The sequence below is a fragment of the Ambystoma mexicanum genome, chromosome 2p (genome assembly GCF_040938575.1).
Source record: "Ambystoma mexicanum isolate Mex_15411 chromosome 2p, UKY_AmexF1_1, whole genome shotgun sequence".
Taxonomy (NCBI): Eukaryota; Metazoa; Chordata; class Amphibia; order Caudata; family Ambystomatidae; genus Ambystoma; species Ambystoma mexicanum.
Genome location: NC_090923.1, coordinates 1,111,260,047 through 1,111,275,158, shown reverse-complemented (window position 1 = coordinate 1,111,275,158; position 15,112 = coordinate 1,111,260,047). Strand labels below are relative to the sequence as shown.

Here is a 15,112-nt window from a genome sequence, read left to right as displayed (position 1 = left end):
CAAAGACCTAGACCCCAAAGGGCGACCTATATCCGGCCCAAGATGAAGGCTATCTGCCGAAACGTCCAAGGACCAGCCTCTCTTCCATCTCCTGCTAGTCCTTATTAACTGTCTCCAAACAACTTATGATTCAACTCAGGACGTCGACCATGTATTAGGTCACCCGAAAGCCTGGCTACAGAAAACCAATAGCTTTTCAAATTTATTGTTGTCAATATTGGTTGTAATATGTTTATATAGATAAAATCTACTATCACTTGTCACTAATAGGTGGTGGTCACTATTCAATTCCAAAGCACCTAAATGGAACTATATTTTTGAAAAAACTTTTTCGAATTTACAAATTTAAATGCAAAGGTCTACAACATTGCAAAAGCCTTTGATAAAAAACTAAATACTTTGGGTTACTAATCCCTCTATGTTGAGATGCATAATTAATAAATGCAACTTTACCATATGTGAATATGTGAATCTTTAATTCTATTTGTGTTTAGGTTTCACCTTGATTACACATGATTGAATACCTGTGACATGACTAAATAACTTAATGTGTACTTCAAAAAAAGAGTACCCCCTAAAATCTAGTTGTCAGAGCGAACCCACTTGTGTATCCTGTTCCATCTTGGGCTGTCGGTGAACCGGTGGAAATCTTCCATGACGGTCTCGCAGGACCTGAATTTCCTGGGTTTTCGCTGGAACACGATCGACTGCAGAGTGTACCTGAAAGGGGACGGGACGTAGGAGTATAACCAGGTTACTCACTGTAGTGACCCCCTTACTCCTAGTCCCCTTTCCTCCATATGCCTGTCCGCCGTCCCCTCTAATAAGGTTCCTCTGTTATTGCTATTAGGTCTCTGACCTGGCGATAGAAAAGGACTGATGGGCGATGCGCGGGGCGAAGCCACGGTGGGCGTGGTTAAGGCCGCGTGCCGGGCCCCGCGCAGAAAGAGAGGAAGGACACATTTTTTGAAACTTTTTTTGATGCTTTTTACAAAGTGCTCCGGTCCCATCCCACAGAACGGTGAGATGTCCCATAAGTATGGAGGAAAGGGGACCATGGACTAGGAGTAAGGTGGTCACTACGGTGAGTAACCTGGTTATTCAGGTTCACAGGAGAAAATACAAGCTATTGCCATTTGCAACTGTGGGCCACGTTTTCATTGGTGACAGACAATTTTATGCCCCAATCCGACCCTGACTTTAGCTAATACAATTATTCGATGAATGTGTAACTTGCAAGCTAACTGTGTAAAGGAAAACAAGTCCCACTTTGCACTGTTGTCAAGAAATGCATGGACACTGGCAAAAGGCCCCCTCACCCACCTGTTTGAAGTAATTTTTGTTGCATGTTTATTACAGATATCCTTTTGATTTGTGTGGCTTCTCTTAACGCTGCATGTTGTCCAGTCTCTTCAAACTGGACATTTTGTTACAATCCATTTTTTTTTTTAACCCTTAAGGAACATCGGTTTTCCAGATTTGAACCATTGAATGCTGAAGTGAAAACGCATCTGAATGTGCGTTTATGTAATGTCTTTGTAAGCTTTTAGCTCAAGAAGCTCAAATCTAGACGCTAACAAAGGAACTAAGACAAGTTTTTTCTAGGATCATACACTTGCAAGTGCTAAAGCTGGAAATGGGGCATGCACACATATTAAACTGCCTTATTCTGCCTGCTGACGTATACAAATATGAAATGAGTGCAATATAAGGCAATTGGAGCATAATTCTACAATCCTTTCATGTAGAGTCTGGATCCAAATCCTGTTCACTTGAAACTGCGTAGACGCTTGTTGGCCTCCACAAATAACAGTATATCTCCCAAAATATTGGCAGAGGTGAGGCGCGCACAGCTGACTGACATGGGCCTGAAGGGTGTGCAAGCCCGATCTGCCTTTCCATGTGGTACCGTCTCCTTTTTAAGCAATAGCCAGTGTCAAAGGTTACTTGCGTGTTTGTAGGCCAGCAGCATCCTTTTATTTCACACAAGAATGCCATATAGTACATGGGCTTTATTCGCAAATCTGTTGAATTTATCGGTCATGTACAAGTAGCAACCCTGTTTCGAACATACGCCTACGTCCCGTCCCCTTTCCTTTTGGGATATTCCGGCCATCGGGGCGAGACCAGAGCACTTTTGAAGCATCAAAAATAACTTTTTGTTCTTTTTTTTTTTTTTTCTTTTTATTTGGTTTTTGTACAAACCTTTAAAAATAGGAGCAGCTTTACAAGACTTTCAAAAACAGCCCGCTTAATTTTGCACTTTAGGTTTGGTATGTGTGACTACACCCCGAACTCATCAACCACCCCGTGGCTTAATCCTCATTTTTTGTGGCCATCATAGCCTTTAGGCGAGCTTTAGCTACCTGAAGAAAAGATACCAGAGCATACAAGACAGGTTTGTTAGAACCATCAAACAAGGCTTTCCACCAATCGTCACGAGTTAAGCATTTAAAGTTCTTTGTAATTGAACTAAAAATGCGATTTCTTTCTTGCTCAAGACCAGAGCATGACATCGTCAAGTGCTTCAGCGTTTCATTTGTGATGTTACAAAGGCGACATCTAAGGTCTAAGTCAGGTCGTTGGGACCAATAACATATCCGTTCCTTCGTCGGCAGAGCGTTCAATCTGAAATGTAGGTATAGAGAACGCAACCACTGATCCGGAAACCGTGACAAATAGGTCGGCACGCAGCCATAGGCTCTAGCTTCTCCCGGAACTTCGTGCATTGACCTTGATTTTGCTCTTTGGTCACAGGTGTTTATCCAGTCATTTCTCCAGAGCTTCAGTTTGGCTGCATCTGGATTTTCTAACAGTAGTTGTGGCGTAATATCGTATGAGGTAAGAACCTCCTGACATAGCTCATTCCATTGATGGACCATTGACGGCGCATTGGCAGACTCTGGGTTTTGGAGGATTGCAGTTTGGAGCATGGGTTTTGTTTGCGTTAGCTTCCTGTAAAGGTTTAGCAGATTCCAAGCAACCCTTGCATGTAGGGAGATATACCCAAGCTCATATCTAATACAAACCGTGGGAATACCCTTTGGGAGATGTAGAACTTTAGACCAAAAGATATTTTCAAGAGTGTTCCACACTTCGTTCCCACAGCCAAAGGCATTTTCACCAGCATAGATTAGTGAGGGAACAGCCTTCTGCTGGAAAAAATATAAGGTCGGTTTTAAGGAAAATTTTCCAAATTTTCTGTTTATTAGAGAAGCTTGACATGCTAGTTGGCGGCATTTTCTCTTTGCTTCTTCGACCCATGGAGCGTCATTTCTACTTGCACTTAGACGCATCCCTAAGTATCGGGTGTTTAATACACGCCCAATGGGTTCTTTATCTATGTACCATTTGAATATCCGCTTGTTTGTTTTTGCACCTTGCAGTTTTTCAAAGACGATGATTTCGCATTTCCCCCTATTGATGTTTAGTCCATTCTCTGTTAAGTATTTTGCCACAGCAATAAGTTTGCGTTGTAGACCTATAGGTGTTGAGTCTAGCAAGATGATGTCGTCCGCATAGACTAAGTAGTCTACGTGTGAGCCGTGAATTTTGGGTGGGAATGTACGTACACCGTCGAAAGCGTCTTTGATGTCAGATATAAACAGATTAAAGATGCTTGCTGCTAGGGGACAGCCTTGTTTCACACCTCTATGTGTTAATAGGAGCTGATAACTTGCCTTTTAGATCTTATCGCACTCTGATTGAGGTATTTGTGTGGAGTTCACAAATGGCGTCCAACAAACTAGGCGGGCAGGCCCATTTGGACATTTTTTTCCATAGTAGCTCTCTGTTTATGCTATCGAACGCCTGAGATAAGTCCACCAGCGCGAGATAGATCTTGGCATTTGAGCGAATCGCTTCCATCTTCATGAGGTTCAGAAGTAGGAGATTAACGCAGCAACCTACACCCTTTACAAAACCTGTCTGTCTAGGGTCTACGCGCTGGTTATTTGAAGACCACTCCAGCAGTTTTTGTTGAAGCAGGGTGGCATACACCTTTCCCAACACGTCAAGGAGTGCAACAGGTCTATAGTTTTTAGGATTACTGCGGTCTCCTTTTTTGAAGATTGGGATGATCACTGCGGATTTCCATGAGCTGGGGGTTTTACGACACTCAATGGTCCTTTTGAACAGTGCCTCGCAGAAGGTTGCCCAATGTTCGGGCTGGTGCTTAATCGTAAAGTTCGTTAGCCCATCAGGGCCAGGCGCTCTAGAGTCATGTACATTCTTGATGACTCTCAGGATGTCTTCGTATCCAAATGCGAGATCCCAGTGTGGTAAATTTAGGGGCTTCCAGATGTGATGAGTGCCTTTACGAAATAGATCAGCATAGAAATCTGTCCATTCTGACTCGGGCACCAGGTTGGCCTGAAGGGCATGTTGAGGAGCAAGATGGTCATTTATGAGTCTCCAGTATTCAGCTGGATTAGCGGACTCCATTTTTGCCAGCATGAACTCTGCGTCATTTTGCAGCATTATAGCCTTGTGGGACTTTAACCAGTTCTTATAGTCTTGTTTGATCTTTTGAGCTTGACTTCCATCGTCTATCGGGGTTTTTTTTGTGCCATTCTCAGCTGTCGGCGTAGAAGGCGTTTCCGTTGTTGTACTTCAAGATCAAATTTATGTTTAGGTATAAATTGGGTGTTTCTTAGAGTATTTTTTTGTTCTTGGTATTGCGTCAACAAGTGGTCATACTCCAGAGAGTCGGAAGACTGGAATCTCGTAAGAATGTTGTTCACCTCACTTGGTTCAAGATTTAAACGAACCCGGCCAGTTCCTGTTCGAACAGAGTAAGACCATAGGTCCTGGGAAGGGTGAAGATTCGAAGTAAACTTCTGTACCACCATGTCGTGGTCGCTATGAGTCATTTTAATGACATTGAACCTGTCAGTTCTTTTGTGAATCGTTGAAGATACAAAGATGTAATCAAGTGTAGACTTTTGTTCACCTCTTCTCCAGGTTGGAGCCGCCGGAATATCACCAAGGGTTTGACCATTTAGCATTCTCAAGTCACGTAGCTCCATTTCTAAACACCATTGAAGTGACAATTGGTGACCCAAGTTGTTTAGTCTCTTCTTATTACCCGATAGATTTGAGAAATTAAGGCAGTCGATGTTAAGATCGCCGCAAATGACCAGCTCATGTTGAGGGCCAGCTTCCAGAATCTCGTCCAGCGCAGTTGTGACTTCGTCTATAAAATGTTTAGACTCAGCAGCTTCATGGTTCCAATAGAGATTGACGATGTGAAGATTTTTAGCCAAGCCGTCGGCTGCCTTTCCAGAGGCAATCTTTACCACTTGGATAAAGGGGGAAATGTTAGCAGAACCTAGGATCCGAAAACCTGAATCCAGCTTAACTGCCACCAGCAAACCTGCCATAGGTCTGCCTTTACACTGTTTAATTGCAGGGTTATGGGCAAGTTCGAAACCTTCCAGTATTGGTTTATCACAGAGCCACGTCTCCTGCAGGCAAGCAATGTCCAATTCAGCAGCCCAGGCTGTGTTGAAAAGATGATTGAAGCCCCTGGTGTTCCAGGATCCTAGTGTGTAATGTTTGCGTGAAGAAGGTGCCTGGCGTTAGTATGACTGGTCATTATTTAAAGTTTCAGCGAGCCAGGACCAGTCGTTTCCACTCGTTTTATGCGACAAGCAATGATCAATTGCTTCAGTTTTAGAGTGAGCTAGATTGGTACCTTGAATTGTTATTTTTATCCGGTTGTTGCTAGATGGATCGAAGGCTGGCTTCCAGTTATTTACTGCAGGACATTGTAATTTATCACAAGAAGTCATTTTAACAAAATCATTTGTCTTCGTGTTATAAACTTGATTTGCTTTACCGTCATGTGCCATGTTAAGGGCTGCTTTTGGTGCGCCAGTAAGGGTGCGGGCCGGTGCCATGGAGATGTCGAAGCCCAAGGACAATAACACCGGACCGGCTTGAAGAAGTGTGTCAACTATCAGTTTGGACTGCACATGTAAGATGACTGCGTCATTTTTCGTCTCGTCGAAGAATTCCACTATTTTTAGATCTTCGGATTCAATTGCTCTAAGACTTGGGACGAGATGGCATAACCATAAAATGTTGTGCCGATTCATGATCAAATCATCTGCAGAGTCGATACGTTCCAAGAGCACCTGATAAAGCAATGGTTCATTTGTTTTTTTGCGAAGATTGGCCTTGTTGGAATCATTTAGTAGGTTACTTCTTGTCGGTCTTGATGATGGACTCACATTTGAGGTCGGTTGGGGGGTGTGGGCAAATTGAGAGCCCTTGGGACTTTGTTTGCTGAGTCCAAAGTGACAGTCTCAGATATTGGCATCTTTCCACGATTATCCAACATTGTCTCAGCACTTGTCTCATCTGGTTGACAAACCAGATTGTGGGATAATGTTGACAGCCTAGAACGCTTTTCGTCTAGGGTCAAAAATGTCGTCTTTTGACAGTTCAAGTTGTCCGCTGGAGCTATTTTAGACTGTCTGATTTCGCATAATGTGACCACTCTGTTTGATGGCTGAGATGACTTGTTTAAGCAAGGATGGATTACAATTGCGGCTCCATTGGTCTCTGAATTTGCACAGCCCACTACCAGAAAATCTGAGTTGATCTCTGCAAGTTCAGCAACTTTGGCAGAGTTACCGTGTGAGATTTTTGTGTCTTCGACCTCACCCAGATCTTCAGTCTCTGCATCCTCGTATACTGACATGTTTAGTAGTTCTTCGGAAGAGTCACATGAGTTGATTTTGGCTCCAATCGGTTGGTCCTGTTCAATGACAACCTTTCCGGAGTAGGTTTTGGCTCCAGTCGGTAGGTCCAGTTCAGTGACAACATTTCTGGAGATGGTGTCCAACACTCCACTTTTTTCTTTCAGCACCGTCTTGTTGACAGTTACATTAACTGTTTTCAGGTTTCTCAGAAATTTCCTCGAGTCGTTGCCTCGTTTTGTTTTTTTCAGGGGCATGTTTTTAGGTTTTTTCAGCCCGTTTCCTCTGCCGATTTTAACACTGGGTCCAACCGGAGGATCCTTCTTGGCAGATTTAAAAATATCAAAGACAGCCGAGGCAACGCTACACGCCTCTCCTGATACGAGTATAGGCTCCTCGCCGATTAAGTCTAGATTTCGGGTCCGGGTCGATGAGGAAGCCGGTTGAGGATCTAATAAAGCCAAATTTCCAACGGCTTGAGTTGCCAACAATATGTCTTGAAACTGTGTAGGGTTGCTTGGGTCAGGCCCGGCTGAAGCTGGAAGGTCGTTACTTGTCTGAGCCCCAGGTTGACTACCAGCAGAGAGCTCCACCACAGTCGTCAGATCTTGGGTACTTATCGAAGGAGCTTCTTCCATTGTAGTCGTCGGAATCTTACAACCTGTGTGAGCTGTTGCAGGATTCTCCACGGGCTGCGCGCGGGAGGTCTCAGACAGACTACTAGAGAGACCAAGTGTCGACTGGTGTAAGCTGCAAGAGGACTCGTTTTTTCTGTCGTCTAAAAGGCCATTGCACGGATGGTACGCTGACTTTTGATGAAACAGGTTGAGAGCTTGTTTCGCCACATCTGCCAGTAATTTTCTGTCTAAATAGGCATTTTTGTTGCAGTCTGTTAGGGCCCCCAGAGCCATTTCAGCCTTTTTGTTGGTGTTTAGCACTACGTCCATATAGGACGTGTGCGTATTTTCAAGCATAGCAATCTTAGTGTTCATTCCAGAGACAGCTACTGACAGATCTTTTAGGCTTTCATTCAAATGTTCATACATTTTGAGAAAGGGTGACAACGACAACGTTGTTGACGACATGATGATGGTCTGTAGATCTTGCATGTTTGGCAAATGGCGTGCATTGGCAATTGACTCTGTTGTGTGACTCACTTGCCGTTTTTTGTTTAGCGGAAGTCGTCTGATTTTAGGAAAGGATCGCTCCATCAAGGATGAATCGGAGGATGAAGAGTCAGTTGTGGAGTCGGCACGCCCATCATTCAATAGAGAGCCACACGCATCCTTTCGTGCGGTATTCGATGAGCAGTTTTGCTTTTGCGTTGCAGCCGCGAGACCTATTTTAGGGAGCTTCCTCTGTGAGCATTGTATGCTCGGAGATGTACTCGAATAAACTCTTCTCCTTTTCATCAGATTGTTTTTAGGAGGGCTCTGCAGTTGGCATTTACTTGCGTCCGCCTGTCGTTTTGCATTTGTAACGGCTTCAGATACATGTGTATTTGCCGTGTGCATAAGTTGCGATACGGCCTCCCTTGGATCCACATCTCCCATTGTGGTATCTTTTGTGGGTGAGGTAGGGAGTCTTTGTTTATCTGTTTCACATCTGTTAGGAGCTTGTTAACGATATCTAAACACCCTTGTCTTCCGATGGCTTCGATGTTTCCCAGACAGCTCCTACAGTTGAGTGGCAGTTAGGGGCCACTAGGCACGGCTCAAAGACAAGCTCCGCATCGTCCCTGTATGAGGAAGCAGCGCTGTGAGGGATTTCAGCCTGGGCCCTGTTGGGAGATGTGGCTGACAAAGGTATTAGATTATCGTACGCAGTGAAGAATCTTGGTCGGTACGAGCTCGTACTTGTTTCTTCCTGAGCTGTATTGTTTGTTTTGTTCAGCGCACATGTGCTCGATTTATGAGCTTGTTCGCCAGTGGATTTGCACTTTGGCATTGTAGTTACAGACATCAGGTCAGACTCAGATTGCCAATCGCTCAGGTCGTTGGTTGGAGTACCAGTGATCGACTTGATGGGGCTGTGACTTGTGTCCGTGTCGATCACGTTTTCTCTGGCTTTAGCTTGAGTGGAGTTTCCGTTTAGCAAAGAGGTAGATAAAACCTCTTGCGTAACGCAGCTCGCAAGGATAGAGGCAGAGTGTGTTTTCGGTTGTATGGAAGGTGCGGAGGAGTCCGCTGCAAAGTTACCACCCATGCCTCTTGCGTCACTGACCTTGTCCCTCGACGTGGAACAAGCCGCAGGTAGCACCAACACTGGTATGGATGGAGTATTCACACACTCACTTACTTTTGTGAGAATTGTTGTCTGTTTCGAGGCCGTCGAGGTCGTCTGCGTCGTTCGTTTTTCTTCTGGGACACGATTATGCTCAGCTGTGAGTGGAGCCGAAACAGGCTCAAGTGTCTCTTTAGGAGTCATCTTCTGAGGGGCGTCAGGGGGTTCGGGGGAAGCCGCCAATGTCCAAGATTGATCCAAGTCGGTGCACGGCGACTCCCGTACCCGCTTCCTTTGGGCCCGTGTCTTCATCGATGTGCACGCTGCTTTGCCTTTGGCTGCAGCAGCAACGATGTTCACCCCCATGATCGTGATAGAAAGTTAGAGGGGGCAGAGGGAAGGAGAGCCCACAGGGGGAGTCCGAGATTCCGCGGACTTCCTCGGACTCCTCAGACTCTGCCAGACACCGCGCCCGCTCCGCGGGGATCGTCAGCTTTTGAAGTCACTCCCACAGTAGAAAGAGTAGAGTTACTGGCAATCACTCCTCAGACTCTGCCAGACTCCGCGCCCGCTCTGCGGGGATCGTCAGCTTTTGAAGTCACTCCCACAGTAGAAAGAGTAGAGTTACTGGCAATCACTCCTCAGACTCTGCCAGACTCCGCGCCCGCTCCGCGGGGATCGTCAGCTTTTGAAGTCACTCCCACAGTAGAAAGAGTAGAGTTACTGGCAATCACTCCTCAGACTCTGCCAGACTTTATTTTTACATGGGGCCACTGCAGGTAACTGTAGCCTCGCCTTCCTGAGCTCCGCCCCGCGCATCACCCTTCAGTCCTTTGCTTTGCGCGGCCATGGTCGGACGCACTTGCATCGTAAGGAATTTTTCTTTTGTTCTCTTATCCTTCATCTTCCTGCTCCAGTTCCACGGTCGTCTTTACTCGCCCTATGCGGGAGCGTCTGGGATTCGTGTCCTGTTCTTCTAGCGAACATAGTTTTGTGGGGGCGGATCCCCATTCTCTGTCTGGAGTGCTTGGGACCGGGACATCGGTGGGACTCTTGCTTCTACTGCAACTCCCTCTCCGTCCGGGCACTCCAGCGTGGGCTTGTCGGGTGCAAGGTGGTGATCCAATGGATTCCTCCTCCACATTTACAGCAGTTTCATCGATGGAAAAAAAAGGAAGCGTCTGGTAAGTTCCTTCCTTTTTTAGGGTACCCAGGCCAGGGGACTCCTTCCTGTGGGTTTTCTGGTTCTGGGAGGGGCCTAAGCGGCTCTGGTACCAGGGTTCTCCCTGAGGCGTTCAAAAGGGATTTAACCTGTATTCCGGAATTCTGAGGCCCCCCATGTCTAGGGGCTGTCAAGACAGGATATTCATCCGAGGTTCCCCATCTGGGGGTTAAGGTTAAGCCCAACTTTTCTGGGGCTGTTTTAACCGGGGTTTTTCCTGAGGTTTTCAAGTCTGGGACTAACTGTACCGAGCCTAGTCTAGAGATTTCCTGTACAGTGACTAAGGGCACCAGGGTTATCCCTGAGGATCCCCATATACGGCTTATATTTAAAACCGGCAATATTGAGGGGCCTCTTCCGAGGGCTCTGGCTACGGGGGAAGACCCTAAGCCTTCCCACAAACAATCTTGTGGTCGATCCGATCCTGCTGAAGGGGCAAAAGAGGGCAAAGGCCCTATGTCTTCAAGTACCGGCCCTGCAGAGGTTCCCCCAGTGAGGGCCAAGTCTTCTGCAGAATCCAAGGGAGCTCAAAAGCGCTCTATATCTGCCAGTACTGGCTCTGCCGAGGTTCCCTGTCGCAAGGGTAAAATGTATTTTAAAAAGAAATCCACCGAAACCCCTGTGGTGACAATGGCCTCACTGACACTTGTGACGCAGTTCACCTCGTGCAGTGACAAAATGGCGGTTCAACCCACGCGGTCTGAGGCGGCCATTTTGATGAGCTCTTTCGCACCAACGTTCTCAACGGCTGGTGCAAAAGGGCCTATATTTGTTCCTTGAGTCCATAACCAGGGCTGCAAGGTGGGCTTCTCCCTTTGCTTTCTGCAGAAACTATTGTCTTGACCTAAGCTCCTGGGCTGATGCCCAGTTCGGCCAGGCAGTACTTGAGAACCTGTTCCAGTAAGAGACATTTCCATCCTCCCGTTACTTTAGTCAGTGCTTGGGAATCTCCCAAAAGTATGGAGGAAATGGAATGGTATGAAGGAGTATAACAGTTATTCACCATAGTGACTACCTTACTCCTAGTCCATAGTCCCCTTTCCTCCATACGCCCGCCCGCCGTTCCCTCTAAAAAGTATCTTCTATTTTGCTAATGGTCCTTCGACTTTGGTGAGAGAAAAGGACTGAAGGGTAATGCGCGGGGCGGAGGTCAGGAAGGCGGGGCTACGGTCACGTGCGGTGGCCCCGTGTAAAAAATAAAAGGACAAAATGTTATTTTTGATGCTTCAAAAGTTCTACAGTCCCATCCTGATGGACGGAATATCCCAAAAGTATGGAGAAAAAGACTTTGTAAGGTAGTCACTACAGTGAGTAACTGTTATTCTGCATGCCCGATTTTGTTAATTGCCATAGATTTATTATACTTGCATAGGGTTATACCCCCTGTGTCTGGGTTTCCATTTTTGGCAGCTAAAGTAACTTCTATGCGGGGAACTAAATATATTTTGCCCACTTTCTCAGATGTGGGCCAGTGGGGAACGAAGATTAGAGCCAAGGTCACCTGAAACCAGATTAATCAACCTAGTCGCTAGGCCATATTGCCGCCCAAGCAGAGGCTTGCTGTGTGAAACTAAGGTTTCCTAATCTGTTGACAGCCCAGAAAGGCTGGTAGAGCTCAGCAGGAGGCTGCCGTACATTAATTCTGCTATGGGGAAAATGCGAGGGAGAACAGCACAGCATCCATGCTTTGCTCCTGACCTAGCTCGGTTTGTAGTATAGCTGGCAAGTTGTGCAGGCCGGGGTTAAGCAAGGATGACATGCTTTTCTTCAGTTGTTTGCTACCAGCTGAAGAGGGAGCTTGGAATGCAGCAAACACGACTTGGGGAAATTATGACAGTACCTGCAGCATTATTGCAAACCGTGTGAATATCCAGGCATATGATGGCAATGGTGGGTAAACAGTGTATCTAGTCACATGATGGAAACACTGGGCCAATTGTAGAAATGCCTGGGATCGGAGTACCTGAGGAAATGATGGTAGTACCTGCCAAATAGGAGTAGCTGGACATATGACAAAACATGGCATATGCTATGACTGTCTGGGAAAATGATGGCTATTGATAAGTGGTGAGAGTACTCCTGTGTATGATTGCAGTGACTCCCAAATGGTGTGCATGTCTGTGTAGATGATGATAGTTGGAAAACTGCATGAGCTCTTGGTCCTGAAAGGTTAGCTTCTGGTAAATGTTGACGATGACGCATATATGATTCTTACCTGGTTGCAATACATGGCAAAACAAAGTAACTGAATTGACAGATAAGGAAAATAATGCACTGGACAAAGTGATCTGGTCAGATCAAACTATTTTGGGCAAGTAGAAAATCCATGATTAGGAAGGATCTGTAACATGGCACTTCCTTGCATCTCCACCCTCACCCAATGTTATGTAATGTAGGACTGATATGCCCCAATGATACCAATGTATCCAGTACGAGTCTTTTTTTTCCTTTCTTCTTCCTTTGCCAACCTACCCCTTCTCTGATCCACATGGCCCTCGTTTCTCTTCCATTGTGCCTTTGATCATTGGAGTGGTGGTGGGATGTGGACGCGTGCCTGTGTGGGCAAGGATGGAAAGTTGGGGGTGGGGGGGTCCTGTTCAAATTTGGGATTGTTATTGTTATTTTGCATTTATATAGCGCCTTATATACCATGGGTATGGTCTGAAGGCGCTGGTAGGTTGAACGCCCTTGGGAACCGAAGTTCAGGTCAGTATAGAGAGTAGAGGGAGTCCAAAAGTGCGTGTGCGCACTAGTTGTGTGCAGCTGGTGCGGAAATCGAGTGGTAGCTGCTTTTTAGTTGTACGTGTGGTGGTTGAGAGGTCAGGAGTATGTGTTTGCTCTGGTCGGTTTTACCCAGAACGAGTGTGGCTGCGTTAGGCCTGAGGAGAACGCCTGGCTGGGGGGTGTGAATCCAGCAATGATTACTTAGAGTGATGTGGAGTAAGAGGGAGATGTGGATATGAGAACAGTTATACCGAATGGTGTCATAGTATCTCTGTGTTCTAGATGAGTGGTGGTGTAAGAGGGAGAGTAAGCGTGGGGTGTGGTATGATGTATGTTTTCAAGTGTTTCCTTCATTCCAAAGCATATTAAGCATCGTCTGTTGTACAAATTCGTCCGTTCCTCATATTCGTCCGCTCCACACATTCGTTCAGTCATTATCATCGTCTAGTTCACACCCTCGTACACTTCTAAACGCTGCTGGGAACAGTTCTGAATTCAACTTTCACAGAGAGGCTATTGGGTGCAACTTTCAAGTGTAACTGGGTACACTTCTAAAATGCTATTGGGTACACTTCTAAATTAAGGTGGGAACCGTTTTACAATCAGCTATCAGATAGGCTATTGGGTGCAGCTTCTAAATGCAATTGGGTATATTTCTAAAATGCTGTTGGATACACTTCTAATTGCAAGAGGGTACAATTCTAATTCAACTTTCTCTGAGGAGGTGCGGGGTACAGTTCTAGTTGCGAGCGGGAACAGTTCTTTATTCAACTTTCACAGAGAGGCTATTGGGTGCAAACTTTCAGGTGCAACTGGGTACACTTCTAAATGCAAGTGGGAACAGTTCTAAATTTCAGCTTTCACAGAGAGGCTATTGGGTGCAGCTTCTGAATGCAATTGGGTACACTTCTAAATGCCGTTGGGTACATTTCTACATGTAAGAGAGAACAGTTCTAAATCAACTTTCTCACAGAGGCTAACCGGCGCAACTTCCAACTCTAATTGGATACACTTCCAGGAGCAGGTGGGAGCAGTTCTAATGCGGGTGGTAACGGATTTAAATTCAACTTTCGTAGAAAGGCTATTGGGCGCAGCTTCTAAATGCAATTGGGTACAATTCTAATGCAGGTGAGGACAATTCTAAATTCGACTTTCTCAGAGAGGCTATTGGGTGCAGCTTCTAAATGCAATTGGGCACACTTCTAAATGCCGTTGGGTACACTTCTACATGCAAGAGGGAACAATTCTAATTCAACTTTCTCAGAGGGGCTATCCGGCGCAACTTCAACTGCAATTGGGTACACTTCTAGATGGAGGTGGGAGCAGTTCTAATGCGGGTGGTGACAGATCTAAATTCAACTTTCACAGAGAGGCTATCGGGCGCAGCCTCTGAATGCAACTGAGTACACTTCTAAATGCAGGTGGGAACAATTTTAAATTCAACTTTCACAGAGAGGCTAATTGGGGACAGCTTCTAAATGCAAATTCTAGTGTATCTTAGAGGGCTATCCGGCGTACTTCTAAATGCTAACCTTCACAATTCCATCTAAGAGTGGACATGCTAACATTCACAATTCCATCTAAGAGTGGACATGCTAACATTCACAATTCCATCTAAGAACATGCTAACATTCACAATTCCATCAAGGAGTGGACATGCTAACATTCACAATTCCATCAAGGAGTGGACATGCTAACATTCACAATTCCATCTAAGAGTGGACATGCTAACATTCACAATTCCATCTAAGAGTGGACATGCTAACATTCACAATTCCATCTAAGAGTGGACATGCTAACATTCACAATTCTATCTAAGAACATGCTAACATTCACAATTCTATCAAGGAGTGGACATGCTAGTATTATGGCACTCTATGTTATTGGTAGGTAAGATAGAGTGGCGGGGGTTTTCTGGAGTAGAGTGATTGCTCTACTCCCCACCCATGCCACACTCACGGTTTTTGTTGGTGTTTGTTGGCTTCCTTGGCGTCCCCTGCGGACACCTGCTGACACATCCTGGAGCCGCCTCTGTAGGAGCCGCCCTTTGCCTTGGGGCCCTTCGCCAGAGGGGCTGCCGGGCAGAGGGCTGCCCTGGGAAAGTCGGGGATAAAGGGGAGGTGAACGAATCAGGGCAAGGGGAGGACAAAGGGGGCGGGACTGAGGGAGGAAAGCTGCCGTGCAGAAGGGAGGCAGCGAGGGCCTCCTGGCCCCAAAATGGTGGCATGGGGGGGCAGGG

At 46.0% G+C, this 15,112-nt stretch overlaps 1 protein-coding gene across 17 annotated transcripts in view; it reads left to right on the top strand.

Moving 5' to 3' along the window:
* Nucleotides 1–15,112, top strand: part of MARK2 (microtubule affinity regulating kinase 2) — a 1,484,563-nt gene that overhangs the window by 337,275 nt on the left and 1,132,176 nt on the right. The window lies entirely within an intron of this gene.